We start from the raw sequence: 15937 nt of genomic DNA on the forward strand, positions 1-15937 counted from the left end.
GAGTATAGCAGTGGAGGTGCCCATTATTTTGCACAGCAATTACAGACAGAGGTAAGACATGACTCAGGGGTAAGAAGATTAAAAGGCTGCAAAGTCAGCTGAGGTTGCTAAAACAAAAGTTAGGATGCATCAGAAAAGAGGCGAGAGAGACAACCTTCTTTCCAGCAGTCTCCGTGATTTCTGGCATCACTCAAGAGAACACATAAAAGCCAGGAGCAGACCTCCCTGCTAACATGTGCCAGTCCAGCACCCAAAGCCCAGTGAAGACCTGCTCCTCCAGGCCACTCACAACCTGAACAGCAGAGCCCAAGTCCAAAGGGGCTGATTAAGGCTGCAGATGTATTCAGTCAGCAGCCTGTTTCAGAGAAGCAGGCACAGACTGGAGAAGACTCGGTGTCTCAATGTTGCAAGACGATAATATTTTTTGCAATCTTCTCTCAAACTCACCAAAGAGCTAACTCTGGGTAAGGTTATGGGGACTGCAAGATTCTCAGCCTAGCAGAGTACACCTGGAGTTAAACCAAGTTTGTGTGCCCCCACATACACCTCCAGCTACAACTTCATTTTGAAAGAAGACCTTGAGGACCGATATGTTCTGACACAGGAGAGAATACTTTGTGTGAGCATTTTATGAAGACAAAGCTGCTTTAATGAAGGCCAACTGTTTAACAAAACTGAAAGTTCACTTGGGCATATCTTCAGGCAAGCAGGGAAGCATGCTTGTTTTGCAGCAGCCCCTCTCAAAGAAGCCCCACTCCTGCAGAGTCCAGGTCCAAAGGACAAAGCTGCAGCAGATACCACCATCACCAAAGGTGACCTTCTCCAAATCCAGCAGCACTGCAGGTGTAAGTGCACAGATGTCATTTTAGCACTGCAGCCACCATGCCTGGACTCACTGACCTGGCAAGAAAGAAGTCAGTCTTTTTGTTAAAAGATGCCACAGCCTTGTCTGTGCCAAGTCAGCGTGAGAACAGAGCTGCTGTTGCTGCTTGATCCTTCTTTACTCTACACTGGCATCAGATGAAAGGTGCCATTTGGCACCTGCACAACATCAGTGTCCCAGGTTAGGACAACCTTCCCCACAACTAAATGCACCTATTTATTTCTGTATGACCAGCCAAGCAACTAGGTCACCTCAGCTAATAGTGGGAAGATCTGGAACCTGCCAACAGTGCAGTGATTTCCCTCCAGGTTTAAAAAAATACAAAAATAAATCTTACCCTGCATTGTCCACGTCTGAGGAGCAGAATATAATTTTAATCCGGGAAAAAAGATTTTTAGGCATATCACACCTTGGTTAATAACAGCAGCTGTGCACCCACCCTCTCTGCAACAAGCTCAGGGAGCACAGTCTTTGTTACAGAGCCAGGCATTTGTGTGCTTTACACACAACTTCTGAACTAACAAAAACAGGCTCTGTGAGAGTATTTAAAATGATCAGTAGGTGCTTTTGCATGCAAGCACCTATACCAACAGCAAACTCTTCTCTTGATTTTCACATTCCCTTGCATTTATGAGAAGGTATTGACACCAGGGTTTGTCCTGACTTAAATGCATCAATGTATATACTGTGTTATTGAAACAGCCCAAGAATTACACAAATAAATGACTGTCACTGCTCACCTACACAAGTTGGGCATAAACTTCCAAGTCAGCATGCACACAGCACAGGACCAGCTACAAATCTCTGCATATTGGAGGGAAGTGCAACAAAAAAAAAGATCCTGGCACAACTAATGAAAACCAATCACTAAAAAGCACCACATCTGCTTGACTGGGAACATTAAAAGCACAACACCAGACCATTTCCTCCCATTTTCCCCCCTATTAATTCAACCTTTCCCCTCCACTCATCTCTTCGTCTCAGGCTGCCCTGCTCTGTACCCTGCACACCTCACACCCGTGCTCAGCGGGCTGCAGGTCAGCTGAAATCCTCCCCCCCAGCCCTGAGAAAGGCCTATATTTGATTACAACACTATATGATGTCACGTATCCAAGACAACTAAAGGCATTACAGTCTCCTGAGGACAAAACCACCTCTCGGCCATAGATTTCAGCAAGCTGGGACCCACTGCCTGCAGAGGAGACGCGCAGGCAGCTGCACCCCTGGGTGACAAAGGGCACCCAGAGATGCTCCCTGGGGTAGCACCTCCAACAGGCAGGGCCCTTCCTGCTCCTCCTGGCTTGCAAAGCGGGGAAAAATTAGAAATAATTGTTTAAAAAAGCATTAAAAAAGCAGTTACTGGCTTCTCAAAACCAACCTGAAAACAAACCCAACCAACTGAAGGACTGCACAAGCCGTAAGCTCAGGGGTTTCATTTTAACCCTGGCATTGGTAGGCTCAAAGGGGAAGAGAGGTTTTCCAGGGATTTGCTGAAATACTTCCAAGCCTCTCTCATTTTAATGCTCTTTTAATGTCAGTGTTCTCCCGCACCCTGTGATATAATTAAGGGGAGAGGGGCGGGGGAAAGTAACTAAAACCAATTAAAAGGTCCAGTATTAGGAAAAGCTGAGAAATGCTGCAAAATTTAAAAAGGGGAGGGATTAAGACCTTATCATAGCCCAGGGAAGGGCAGGGAGCAAGAGAAAGATTTCATCTGATCTGACTTATACGAAAAAATTTTCTATTTTTTTTATTAAGTACACATATACACACACAAGTGGGTTTGTGTCCAAAACAAGTATCTGAAGGAAAAATGATAACATGAATTCTGACATGCCCAGACCCCAATCCAGACCCTGTGGAAAGCCCAGAGCCTCTGAGACATTTATTCCATCACTGCCTTCAGAGACTTTGCAATCGTGTTGCCTTTCCAAAGGCTGCAGTCACTGTTGGACCTAGCTCTGTGTGCCTCAGATTTAAAACACGTGCATGAAAACAGTCTAACAGAGAAACAGGGAAATGAAAAATATAAAAACCAAACCAGCAGTGAAACCTAAACTATTAAGAAAAACCCTTGGTGTCAGAGAAAAGGGGGTGGGGATGGAATAAGTGCTTTTAAGAAAAATGCTTCACTGCCAATAAGAGCTTTTCAAAAGATGCCTACGGGTCATGTTCCTTAAATTAAGTACTGTGCTTGCTAAATGGACTAACATGCAAAAAAATGTAAGCCATTGATATGTTCACAAGTGAGCCATTAGAGCAAATGCCTTGCAAAATAATTCTGATGCTAATTCCCTTTCCAGGGTAACCCTTCCACATGTTTCTCTACCATCCTCTTGAAACAGAAGTGAATATAGCTACATTTCAGCTGGTGTCAGTGCCAATCTACCAATGCTAGAAAACATACTACTGTCTTTTATATTCAGCTTTCCTCCCTTCTTCAGCTTTAAAGTACCAAAACTCCTGACTTTCAGCTGAAAACCAACAATTTGAAGCTTCGCCCCAAGTGCCCCTTCTGCAAGATTTAATTTGAAAGCAACATCAGAGCTGTATCACAAAGCCACGGCCACACTGCCGGTACCAACTCTGTGATTGTGAAGCTCTCCCCACTTGCTGCTTCCCAGCTCCTGCTCTCAAAGCACAAGTTTTCCTCCAGAGCTCCAGGGAAGGCAAAGCGATGCTCTTTGCCATGCTGACCCCCACGGCCAACTTGCTTTTAATTTCATTGCACAAGCATCGAACTTGGCTGTTTAAAAAAAAAAAAAAAGGTCCTACTTTTGACTGCTCAACATCCCTAAAGTAAAACTAAACTGGCTGATAAGCGGTCTGGTGATGGTCCTCACAGAGCAGAGGATGAGGGATGAGTGGCTGCTCCTTGCCAGCAAGCTTCCCAACTCCCACTCACTCAGCTCTACTTTGTGCAACTTCTCCAGGCACTGAGCTCTCTCCATATACAGCAATTAACTTTTAGGCAACCATGTACTTGCCCCAAATTTAAGCACAATGGAATCCAGTGAGAGTGGTAAAAAGAAAGCAAGCAGGGGACCACACTCAAATCGGGAAACTAAAAGCAGCTACAAACTGCAAGATAGGAATGCACTGAAAACAACTTGAGAGAAGAAAGGAGGCCTGAGCATCAAGATAAGCTGCTCCAGGAGATGGGCTTCGGCAACACATCCCCTCATGTGTCAGGAAGCCCACAATAAAAACACGATGGCAAATAGCACGACACACTGGTGGGACACTCAGATGCATAAGCAAAGTACCACAAGGATGGAGCAGCATCACCCACACGCCACCCTTCCAGCACTCAGCAGATGGAGAACGCGGTCACGCCGATAAAGTCAAAGGTGGGACCCAACCATGCTGTTCAAAGGCATACTGAGGTGTGGGGGTCTGTGACTGTAGTGCAGAGACCAGGTTTGTTGCTGGCCGGAGGGGAAGGCCAGCAGACAGCCAAAAGCACCGCAGCTGGAGGGTGCAGACCTGATCTCAGCTCACTGCTGCACTTCAAACCCATACCATCAGCAAGTTCAGTGGAGCAGTGACAGCCACCTCAGACAACAACTACCATCCTGCCAGGCAGTCAACATACACCACTGACCCGAGTAAATCACGTTAGGATGTTCTGCCAGCAGGACCCGGGTAAAAACGTTTCCAAATTATAATCTAATCCTTACAGAGTGTGCAGAAGAGCAGTGGTGGAGGGTGATTCCTGCAGCAGCAGTAGTCAATTTAGCGGAGTCCCTAATGTTCCCTAACCTTTAAGGAAAAAGTAGGGAGCTCTAAGTCTAGTCTGAACATAATGGAAAAAATCTGAACACACTAGGAAAAACAAAAAAGTCAAAATCCACATTGTTGACTTTTGGTATAAATATTCCTATCTGTGCAAATTCCAAGCTTCTCTTAAAACGATCCTGGTACCCCTGAGCAACCATTTGGTAAGGTGGGTATTCCTGCCCCAGACACAACATCCAGGTTTCCCAGTTGCAGGCCTGCAGGCACTCAGCAGTGCTCTCTCCAAATGGGAAAGTGACCCAACCCTTGCGCTTCCACAGCCATAAGGTTTTACAGGGAAGAGGCAGAGCACCAGGGGTCATAAAGACTCTGGCTGACATCAGGCAGCACTTTTTCCTTTCCATGTAATTTATTACCAAAGCACAGGCAAACTGCCTCCCAATTGCTGACTGAAATTGTATTTTGGAAGTACCCTGGACCATCGCTGCATGCTTTTACCCCTTGTGGCAAGGATGGGATGGAGAGCTCACCATCACACAGCATGCACTGTGTCAGAAGACGCATAATGTGACAGGGAACAAATAAACACGTATCACATGTAAGGGTCCAGCCGGATAAAAAGTGAAGCAGTATCTCAGGGTTTTCTTGTTTTACTTGTGGGTGTCTTCTGCAGGAGCAAAAGGCAGCTGCTGGATCTGGGAAGAGACACCCCACATGCACCCACCCCGAACCTCTCAGCACTGTACTGGGACAGGGTTTGCAGCCTGCAAGTGTGCACTTGTTGAGGCACAGCCGCGTGCTGACGTGAGTCACCGGTGCCGCTGACAGTGGTGCCTCGGCGCAGGAAGTTGCCCAACACCATTTCGGTTGTCGAGTGGCAACACACACACTGGGATGAGGCACTCGCTGCCTTCATCTACTTCCCTCAGAAAAAGTTACTATCAGTGCAGTGACATCCTACAGACGAGCTTATACACAATACATTCATTTACCAGGAGGGGAGGAACAGCAACTGCCATGGCAAGAAAACTCAAGGAGCCAAAAGGAATAAACCAAAGTTACACCTGTGCTAATAGGTAGTGAGCACGCATCCAAATCGCTGACAGACTTTACTTACAGGGACTAAAGGCTGCTTTTCACTGATTTGCAGCCAGGAAATGAAAGCTGTGCTTCACACAGCTTGTTTTGCACCACAGTAGTGCAGTGAAAGTACCCCATTGCAGGGAACAGCCTTAAGGGATGCATGGCAGGGTGGCTGTGGGCTCGCCCTCACTCCTCCCAGCACCCATACTTCCTGCCACCTCCCTGGCTCTAATCCCACTGTGCAGGTCCTTCTGATAAGGTATCATGAACCTGCACATGGGAAAAGTCTTCTGAGTGCTTGGGGTATTTCCTCTCAAATACCAGCTCCTTTGAACCCCAACAATGAGCAGTCAAGGAGTAACAGCAGGAGAGGAAGGTGGAATTACAGCCCCAGTGAAACCAACATAGAAACTTCAGCTGCTCTTCTGGAAACTAACATTTCTGCACAGGAACTGTGTGGCTTTTTACCTGTTTAAACTATATCCATATACAGCATCTTCAAATGCCAAACCACCTCACCAAAAAAGTTTGCTTTTGCTCAACATGTCAGGTTTTCAAGTCTATTGCACTGAGTGGACAGAGCCTGTGGTTAATAAAGATGGTAAAAATCAGCTTCACATGTCCCTAAGCCTCTGTCGTCTTTGTCAAGCACTACACTCAATTGCCAGGCAGCACTTCTCATTCAAGGGGACCATTACACAGCCCTGTACCTGCTCCATTACTTACTGGACTGGCATGTCCTGACACTCAGATAGTTGCTGTCAATGTTGGTGCCATCAATCCCAAGTTCCTCAGAGGACATGGGAAGGCTTCTCAAGCAGAAAACCCATGGTCGTTGGAGCTGTTGAAGCAGCACACTCCTTGGCTGGTGTCCCTTTTAGACAAAAAATATCTTACTTTTGGGCTGAAAAATCCCTGAGGAGCTCCTTCAGCACAGCCTCAGTGGCAGCACCCAAAGCAGGTCACAACTTCATCCTCTGGTCTAGATGCTGCCAACAAAGATATTAACCAAGTTTTATTTCAGCAAGGTCCCTGAGAGTGCTCAGGGCCACATGCCTGGATTGATACAGGGTTAGTGCCTCCAGCTTCTCTCAGGACCTGAAGGGCAGCCAACACAGCATCTCCACCACAGTCTGCAGGTGTAGACAATGTGTACAGTGGCACCGCTCACTTTAGGGGAGCATTTGATAATAAAAAAAATACTAAAAGCACAGAAAAGTCTGATACTTATTTCAGGCAACTGAAACATCCAAAGTAAGAATTACCATCCCCTCTGTATTTCCACAAAAGTCAAGTCGCACAGCTGGACACAAGTGAGCCCCCAGCAGAAGCTGCAGTGCTGTGGCAGCACACAGCCAAGCTCAGAGATAACATATCCTGGCACTCAGCTAAATTCATCAGCTCAAGCTGTGTGCTGCATTAATTGCTACTACAGAGCGTTCAGTTCAGAGTTGTGTCCAACTACCTTCTGCAGAGCTTGGGAAATGTGAGTTGGCACCTGCCAAGAAAAAACAAAAATCAACAACCTGCTAACTAGTTCAAGTTTTCTGACTTAATATAATGTCAGCTTAATTTTTCTTGCATAGATGTAGCATAACACCAGACTTCTAGGAGGCAAAAAAAAAGACTCCAAACCAAGAAACACAACAGAGGTTAAATGATTCTCATGTCACTGTATTACTACCCATCATTACTAAATCCGTCTAAATGCAAGTCCACCAATGATAAGATTTGGAGAGTACATATACATATATATACATATATATATATGGTATATTACACATAAAGTTAGCTTGATTTCATACGTTAGCCACAAAGCTAAGCAAGTTACCTTCTCAGCATTGAAATCCACCATAATTCAGCATTTTTAACTTCACATTTTGCATACAGCATCCATCCCTAGGCAGGCACCAGGGCGGGAATGTGAGTTTATTGGGCCCTCCTCAAGGTTACCCCTTATTTTCTGCTTTTAATCTTTGTCCTCTTTACTCTTTGTTTGGGCCTTGTCAGAATCCAAACCTTTACCGACAAAAGCCAGTCTCCGCTCCTATAGAACGTGGGCAACCAAGCACGTTGGTGTGTCCAGGGCAGAATAAGGCGGGAGAGCAGTGGGATGTTGCTCCTCTGCTGCCACCAACTCGTTGCCCAACTTCACCAAAAGAAAAAAACAAAAGAGACGGAAAACTCTTAAGGGCCACGTGCAGACAGATCCCAGCCTCACCTCGAGCACCTCATCAGCCGTTTCTTGGATTTCTACCCAAAACGCGGGAACCCCGGAACGCCTCCCCTACTCCCCCCTCACCTCTGCAAACCACAGACTTTCTGCACATCCATGGGGGCTTCCCGCCGCTTCGGGGACGGCGGGGCGCACAGAAGGGTCCCTACTTACTTAAATGAAGCGCCTGAGGGTTTTCATGGGGGCGACCCGGAGGCGAGGGGCAGGTCGGGGCCGCGCTCCCGGGTCCCGGCGCCGGGCTGGCCCCGCTCTCCATCCCCGCCGCTGGAAGCGCGCACGGAGCGCGGGACTGCCCTGCCGGGGGAGCGGGGGCTACGAGGTGTGGGGGGGGGGGTCACCCGCGTAAATCCCGCGGGCGGAAGCTCCGCGGGGCCGCGCCGGGAGGAGGAGCAGCGGAGCGGGGTGTGGGGAGCGGGTCCGCGGCCGGCGTGGGGAGGGGGGGGGTGTCCCCACGCATCCCACTCCCCGCGCATCGCCATCCAGCGCTGTCCCCACGCGGGGCACCGGGGGACACCGGTCACCCCCCGCCGAACCCCCTCCCAGAGCCAGCGGGACCCGCCGCCCCGGCGCTCCCCGCGCCTCCCCCTTCCGCCCCAGCGGAACCCTCCCGGAGCGTCAAGAACAACAAAAAAAAAACCCACCCCATCCCCCCAAACGCGCGGAAAGCCCGAAAACTAAACCAAAAAAAAAAAAAAAGGCGGGGGGGCGGGAGCGACAAAGCCGGTGGCGGGAGGGGAGCGCGGGGCAGAGCGGGCTGCACTCACCGCGGTCATGAAGCCGCGCGGCCGGCGGCGGACACACAATATGGCAGCGGGGGGATGTGTCAGGGAGCAGCTGCTCCCTGCGCAGCGGCGGCGGCGGCGCCGCCCTCCCCGCCGTGCTCCCCATGGCAACCGGGAACAAGCACGGCCCCCCCGCTCCCTCAGCGCCGGGGCCGCCTCTGGCACCGCCGCCGCCCCGCGCCCGCCGGGGCGGTGCGGGCTGTGAGCGCGGCTTCCAGGCTCCGCGTCCCGCCACGAGCATCCTCGCCGCCTCGTAAAAGTTCACCTTCCCCCCCTCCTCCTTATCCTCCCCCCCACCCCCAAAAAAACCCCCAAAATTTCAAACATAAACCCTCCTTTTAGTTTCCCTTCGCTTTCCTCACCTTCTTTATAATTATTCTTTTTGTCCTCTCAGCAGAAATGAAGCCGCCGCCGTGTTTGCTCTGCCTTGTAGCGCATTGTACTCCGCTCGTGCCTTCCGCTTTAAGCTTTCCAGGGCAAGAACTTGGCTGTTTGCTCTGAGGGGCTGAGCCGTCCTGCGTGTACACTTGCAGTTTTACAACATCATAAAGGGGACCTCGGGAAGTTGCTCACAGAGAGGAACTTTGGTTTGTACCTGATCTTCCACTGCAAAAAAAGTTCATTCGCTTTTCCAAGGTTTCCTCACCTTCTGAAGGACACAGCTTATGCCTGCTTCATGATGACTCGCAGTAATTTTATTTATAAAGAATGATGAGGATGTGTTTCAAGGAAATTCCCCTACTCCACGTTAGGAGGAACCAGTTGTTGGAGTTTTTTTAATTTGAAACAATTTCAGAGAACAACCTTGTGGGTTTTTTAAGAGTGAAGATGTATCAGGCTCAGGGTTATAGCACGCAAAATATTCTCCTAAGGGCAGAAGATCAAATCCAGTGGCAGGGAGGCTCCTTCTGCTGCACCATGAAGCATGACCAGCTTCAGAAACAGAGCCCAACCACACAGTTTTGACCAGAATAAATTATTCTCAGCAAATTTCATTTAGCTCCTACCTAATTTCCACTGATTGAATGCGTTATGATTCATTCAACCTCTTCTTTTTCCTTTTACAGCCTCAAAAGTTATCCAGGGCCTTCCTACCATCTCTGCAAACAACAGAAATGCACTTATATTAATTATGTATTACCAAAGCCATCTAATGCTGAAAGCATCCTCCATTCCTAAATCATTAAAAATAGACCTAGCACTGCTGGTACCAGCAATGCTTTGCCCGTAAGAGGCTCTTTTGACTAAATTCCTATCCCTCAGAAAGTGCACATCAGCGTGCCTTGTCTACCTCTCACACCTCAGCTGCTTTGGCAGAGGGAGGAGCAGGGCTGAGCAGAGCGTTGTTTGCCTGTTGGGATCAGGGTGTGTTGCTTTGACTTTTGCCCAGCTGGGCGGCAACCTGAAGGAGAGACATTTGAATCCAGGATCTCTTCAGCTTCAATTTATTATGTGAAAGGTTCAGCGTGGGCCACTGAAGGTGGTATCCATTCTCAACCTTTGACTGCATTTACACTCTGGCCTTTAAAGTGGGTCTGCTCACTGGTTTTTTCCATTTACCCCTTGAAAATGCAATCTGGGTTCTGTAGGAACGCACGCTCTCTCACCCTTTATAGTTTAGTGGTAGGAAAAAACCCCACCAGAAAACCAAACAAGAATTAAAAAGATAAAAGCTGTAAGTACCCTGAAGTCGCCACCCTCTCACAGACTTGGCCATTTTATTTAAACAAAATTGTAGCACAGCACTTCACATGAAATAAAATGTTTCCACACCTCCTGAAAAACATTGTCACCTTTACCTTTCTCAGCCCTCCCTACTCTCATCATACACACATTAGGTCCTCGTGGCTTTAAACTGTAATACATTGTTCAAAATCCAGCAATTTTGCATCAATACAGTGACCAAGATTTGAGGTTTTTTGGAGCACCTTCTGAATCTCTCCCTTAGCTCTGAGTCCAACCACAGTCACCTTCACTCAGCCTGTGAAGTCATCAGTGGCTGCAGCAGTGCATCTGGGGACAGGGGACAATTCCTAGAGAGGCTTAAACTTTCTGCTTTATGTCGCACTCATCTCCATAACACGCAGTAGCCAGTTACTCTTCCAGCAGTACACATACAGTTACAGTCCTGCAACAGCTCCTCCGTGCAGTGTTAGAAGACCTGTAGCCAACCTGGCGCAGTTTGGGTGCAGAGCATATTGTGTGGGCATTGCCAGGTTAGGTGCTGGGTACAGGACAGGTACATGCACAGATACGGGATTTGAAATCCCTACTGTTGCAGAGATGGGAGTCACTCCTCAAGCGTGTTCGTTCTCCCACCAGCCACAGCCTCCAGGAGCAACCCAGCACATTCCTGCCCAAAGACCATTTGCAGCCTGGGGCAATGCTTCATTTCCACCCTGTTTTCAGCAGCAGCCCAGATCCATCCCTGCAGCTTACACAGGAGCCAGGACATGGCAGGGCTCCAGGCTCTCCTGGTCCCCACCAAACACACAGCCAGAGAGAAGGGTACACATCCTTCATGAAAAGGCAGGGATAGTCTTCCACCACAGGTCCTCTGGATCATAGAGGTACACACTCACACCTCTCCTGATGTTTGCCTGCTCTGTTTGTCCCTGCCTGTACTGACTCCTGACTACCAACCTCCGTCAGCATCAGGATGCTTCTCTTAGTCCCAGGGAGCTACCAGATAATAGAGGGAACTGTGTTTATCTCTGTTCAATGTCCACACCAACTTTGATCCCTGCTTCCTTACTGTGATCCAGTTTGCCTGCTAACTTGCATGTGATTTGTGAGGGCAAGAGGGACCAGCTGGAAGCAATGGCATCAGACAGAGCCAAGGCCACTGGTATCATCCTGCTGTGCGTTTGTTCACCCCCAAGGAGCTGGAGAGCCATGGCATGGAGAATGCCCTGCCAAGCTGTTTTGTGCAGAATGCCTGAAAGCTGCTTGCTCCCAAATTTCAGACTGAAGGCATTAAACCATTTTTTCCTGCAATGTACCCTGTCCCATGATGGAGGCTTGTGGCTGCCAGCAGTCTGAGCCCACACACCGCCTTGGTCTCCCTCTTGCTCCATCTCAATTTTCTATTGCAGACAGCACAGGCACCAGAGTTGAGGGAAATCTACAGCAAAACAGCAACCAAGCAAAGCAGAACTCATCCAATAAATATGACAAGGACATTGTGCATTTTTCTAACACAGACCTTTAAAATAGATGGGACTGACATTAGTCATGGTACTCCCTACAGGTCTCTGCACAGAACCCCAGGATGTTTGTGCAGCATCTCCTGCAGCCCCCCAGGCAGGAGGCATGAGGAAAATGGGCTGCAGAGGTGGAGGCAGGTGCTCAGGAGGTGGCAGGAGGCGCCTTCCACCCTACCCTTGTCAACTCCTGCTTTGAGCCAAGATAGACTTAGCAGAGGCTGCTGGTGCCTCCTGGCCTGGCTCCAGGCTGTCCTTGAATTTACTGCCCACTGAAGGACATGCTGTGCCTGCTTTGCCAAGGCAGCTGTACATCACTGCAGTCCTCCTTCCCAGCTCCTTGTGTGGTTTCTGCCAGAGCCTGGCCATCCTCTCCCCTTCAGAGTACAGTCATGGGTCTGGGTGACTTGCCATCACCACAGGTGATGAAATGCAAGAAAACAAAGAGAAAAACAAGAGGTGGTTTTGTTGTTTGGTTTTTTTTCTGCTCTGTGCAGAAAATAGGCCTGTCCACCTCTCCCATGTCAGGGTGAATATCTTCAGCCCCTCTTTCTTGTTTCAATCCGAGATGTTGATAGTAAATGGCATTTATATGAGCATCCTGGGAGAAGACTTTCTCTGGGCACAGAAGACGGTCATCCAAACCTATTATGTGCAGGACAAACCCACTGGGAAGCCAGATCTGTTATGTGAAGGACAAGCCCACTGGGAAGATGCAACCTGTCTCCTGACAGTTGCAATTCACCTCTTCTAAGAGGAGAAGGCAGAGTGGGGACCCTCTGAGGGCTGTGTCAGCCGAACATGACCCATGCCACCCAGCGCCATGAAAGCACCTCCTCACCCAACCTGTCATCTAAAGCTGGATGAGCATGGAGAGCAGGGAGCAGCAAGAAGGGAACTGCTAAAAAGCAGAGGGGTGAGTGCAGGAGGTTCAGTGGCATGCATGTGTGATATAAAAGCCAGCAAGCCCCAGTTACTGTGCCGGGATTTCTACCACAGGCGTGAACAGTCAACTGGGCTTCATAGTGTCTCAGCACTTCCCATCATGAGACCTCAGGCCCTTTGATCCTGGTGAACTACAACTGGTGTATCACCCTGCGGAAAGCTGGCATAAGGGAAGTTTGTCAGGTTAATCCATCCAGGAATAGCATTGTCTCCTCCACAGGAGCAAATCAGGCTGCTATTTGCAGCTCAGGCTAACCTTTGTTTCTGCCCAGGGATACTGTGGGAGAAATGCTGGCCCAGCACTGGTTGGACACCTGCTTCTTCTAGGTCTTCTTGTTGCAAGCAGCATCTCCAATTTGCATCAACAGCCTGTTTGAAGTAATAACTTCAAAGGGACTTCCTATTTCTCCAGGTTGCTGTGTCTGCCTACTCAGCTCTCACACCGTAACTTTCTGCTTCCGGTTTCTGCCTGGGAATGTCTCCTGCTTTGCTGTCTCCTGCCACCAGTATAGTCTAGCATTTGATCTCTTCCTTTACCCCAGGCAAAGCCATGAGGGACACTGTGCAGTGCATGGTTCGTAGCATTTCTTCTCCTGCCATCCTGCTGCCTGCCACATTTGCTCTCAGCTCTTGTACGTCCTGAATAGGAGTCGGTGCTTAAGTTCTTGTTGTTGTACCTATATACAGACAGGCCCAAAGTCCCTCATTTTAGGGACTGAAGTGCTGTCTGCTATTTTCTTTTCCCCTTAACAGCTCCTCCTAAGACTGGGGGTCTGTTAACATCTCCTGAGACCCACTCTTCTATGGATATCTCCGCAGTATAGATCCAGATTTCAGACAAGCGGGTAACTGTAAAGGAAGTCGTAGGGGTAATGTTACCTGGCAAAATTAATAATTAGATTATTTCTCAACCATACAACCACTGACTGGAAAAATGTTCAATACTGGTTGCAGTATTCCTCCTATGCCACATGCTGCATGTCCAAGAACTGAATTAAATGTATTGAGTTACCATCAAAACATTAAGACTCTTCAATACTGGCTATCAAAAAATGATTGCAAAGCTAAGAAGTTATCTTTATTAGAAAGAGTTTGAGAATATTGCTACTCTGGGAAACACTTTGGGTGGGAATGTCAATCCTAATTGCACCTGGTTGTGTGGTGTTGCTTATGCTATCTCAGTAAATGATATAAGCCTAAACCTATGTGAAATGGTTCTGCCAAAACAGAATAGTGAACATTTTGCCAGTTTAGCTGTGTCCCTTGAAGGTGAGGGGTTGGGGTTTTTTCAGACTTCTAAATGGTACAGCTGAAAAATTCTCACAAGGAGAGCAGGCTGATGCAGCCTGGTTTGAAAGCTTGTGTAGAAGAACTTACTCAAGAATGGAGAAATTAACCATGGAGTAAAGCAAATGTGATCTACCTTAGCAACACATTATACATTTACGCATGTATATATATTGTATTTTTATATATATAATATATATGTTATATATATTTATATAATATATTTAGCACTGTCTTCTGTTTACTCTTAAGCAGAAGGAAGTTTATCTGTAGACTTGCTATCCTCAACAATATACAAGGAATAAAATCTGCATCTTTACTATTGGAAAGAATCTTGCATTGTTAAGAGGTAACTTACTTACCTCTGTTTAGGAGTAATACAAATACCTTACAGAAAATAGTAGCAATTTCCTAAATAAGACCAAGTCAATTGCTTTTGTTGTGCACAAACAAAAAGATTCATGCCTTTTAGTATCCAGCCCACTATGCAATGTGCCAGGCTGAATTACCCAGAGATACTTTGTTTTGAAAGGAGTACAGAAATCCTGCAGGTTTAATTGCCAATAAATCAGCATGACCTCCACTCCCTGACACTTTTTTTCACAATGATCTTTTCAAGCAGAAAATGAAGAGACTGATTTTTACAGTGTGTGCCTACTGCCTTTGGAGAGATAACAGCAATGACACACAGGCAGGTTCCTCCATTAAAAGCTATCCTAGATAATGAAGGACTCAATCAATGGTGTGTTCTGTTTGCTTTCTGCTTATTTTCACCTTGTGTTATGGCACTCTCTTTTTGTTGTGATTAGGAGAGTACTTGCTTGTTTAACAATTGGGTTTCAACTTGTATTCAGCAGCACTTGAGATGAATTTACTTGTGGTTCATTTTTATCCTGATGCTTAAAATTTTAAGGCAAATGGCAATAGTTCAAGTTCTGATCTGAGGTTAAATATCTGAGTAGGGACTTGGCAGCCTGAAGAGAGCTTGAGTACTTTTAAAAGAAATTGTTTTGATTTCAGTGCAAAATAGTCATTATGGTGCCTCTCAGCAACAAAGTTTTATGGATTTACCTTTTTATTCAAGAGAAAAGGTCTGATTTAAAGCCCAGTGAAAAACCTGAAAGCTAACCCCGATCTTCCTGCATGTTATAAGCTTTACTTGTCATATCAACTTTTGCTCAGCCTATCTTTAATACAAATATCTTCAAGCATTTACAAGCGCTTAGCTTCAAAACACCAACTGAGGCAGCTGGTTATTACAATCTCCTCTAATAGATAGATGGGTTAGTACGGAGGGTGACTGAGAGGGGAACAGCATCTCATCATTGTACAGTGGTAGGCTGGGGTTCAGCAGCTCTTAAGTAATCCCCAAAGAGATTTTCTTTCATCCTGCTATCATGTGTTTTGGCTGAATTAGGAACAGCACAGAAGAGCTGTGGCACTGCTGTCGGATATTTTTGGACTCATGTTACAGGTGATGCCATCCTCATGTTCAGACCAACAGCAGGAGGAATGCACAAGCTTTCCAAGGCTGTTGCTGGGAGGACAACCTTAGGAGATGCTCTCTGAATGTCTCCTTTTGCACATGACACTTACAAACCAAGGAGTGCCTAGCACAAGACAAAGGACAGTGATCCGCCTACCAATTCCTTCAGTCTTCCTGGGTACTGCAAAGGCAAGGAAACAGACACTGCCTGGGGCTGAGGGAAGGAAGGACCACCAGTCTCCATATGCAGCTGCTGATGGATGAGTTGATCTTCAGACAAGAGACAGAGGCAAT

At 47.4% G+C, this 15937-nt stretch overlaps 1 protein-coding gene across 7 annotated transcripts in view; it reads right to left on the reverse strand.

Annotated features, from left to right (window-relative positions):
* The window catches only part of FOXN2 (forkhead box N2), a 33387-nt gene extending 24279 nt beyond the window's left edge, over nt 1-9108 (reverse strand). For 3 of the 7 annotated variants that reach the window (XR_010428949.1, XM_064647988.1, XM_064647983.1), the window contains exon 1: nt 8705-8837. The gene's annotated coding sequence lies outside the window, so the exon portion shown is untranslated. Of the gene's footprint in view, nt 1-6430; nt 7433-7535; nt 8068-8093; nt 8463-8704; nt 8838-9084 lie in introns of those variants that run through there. The other 4 variants (XM_064647987.1, XM_064647985.1, XM_064647986.1 and 1 more) reach the window with 4 other exon arrangements.
* Between the last annotated feature and the right edge of the window lie 6829 nt (nt 9109-15937).

This window comes from Pseudopipra pipra, chromosome 3, assembly GCF_036250125.1.
Source record: "Pseudopipra pipra isolate bDixPip1 chromosome 3, bDixPip1.hap1, whole genome shotgun sequence".
NCBI lineage: Eukaryota > Metazoa > Chordata > Aves > Passeriformes > Pipridae > Pseudopipra > Pseudopipra pipra.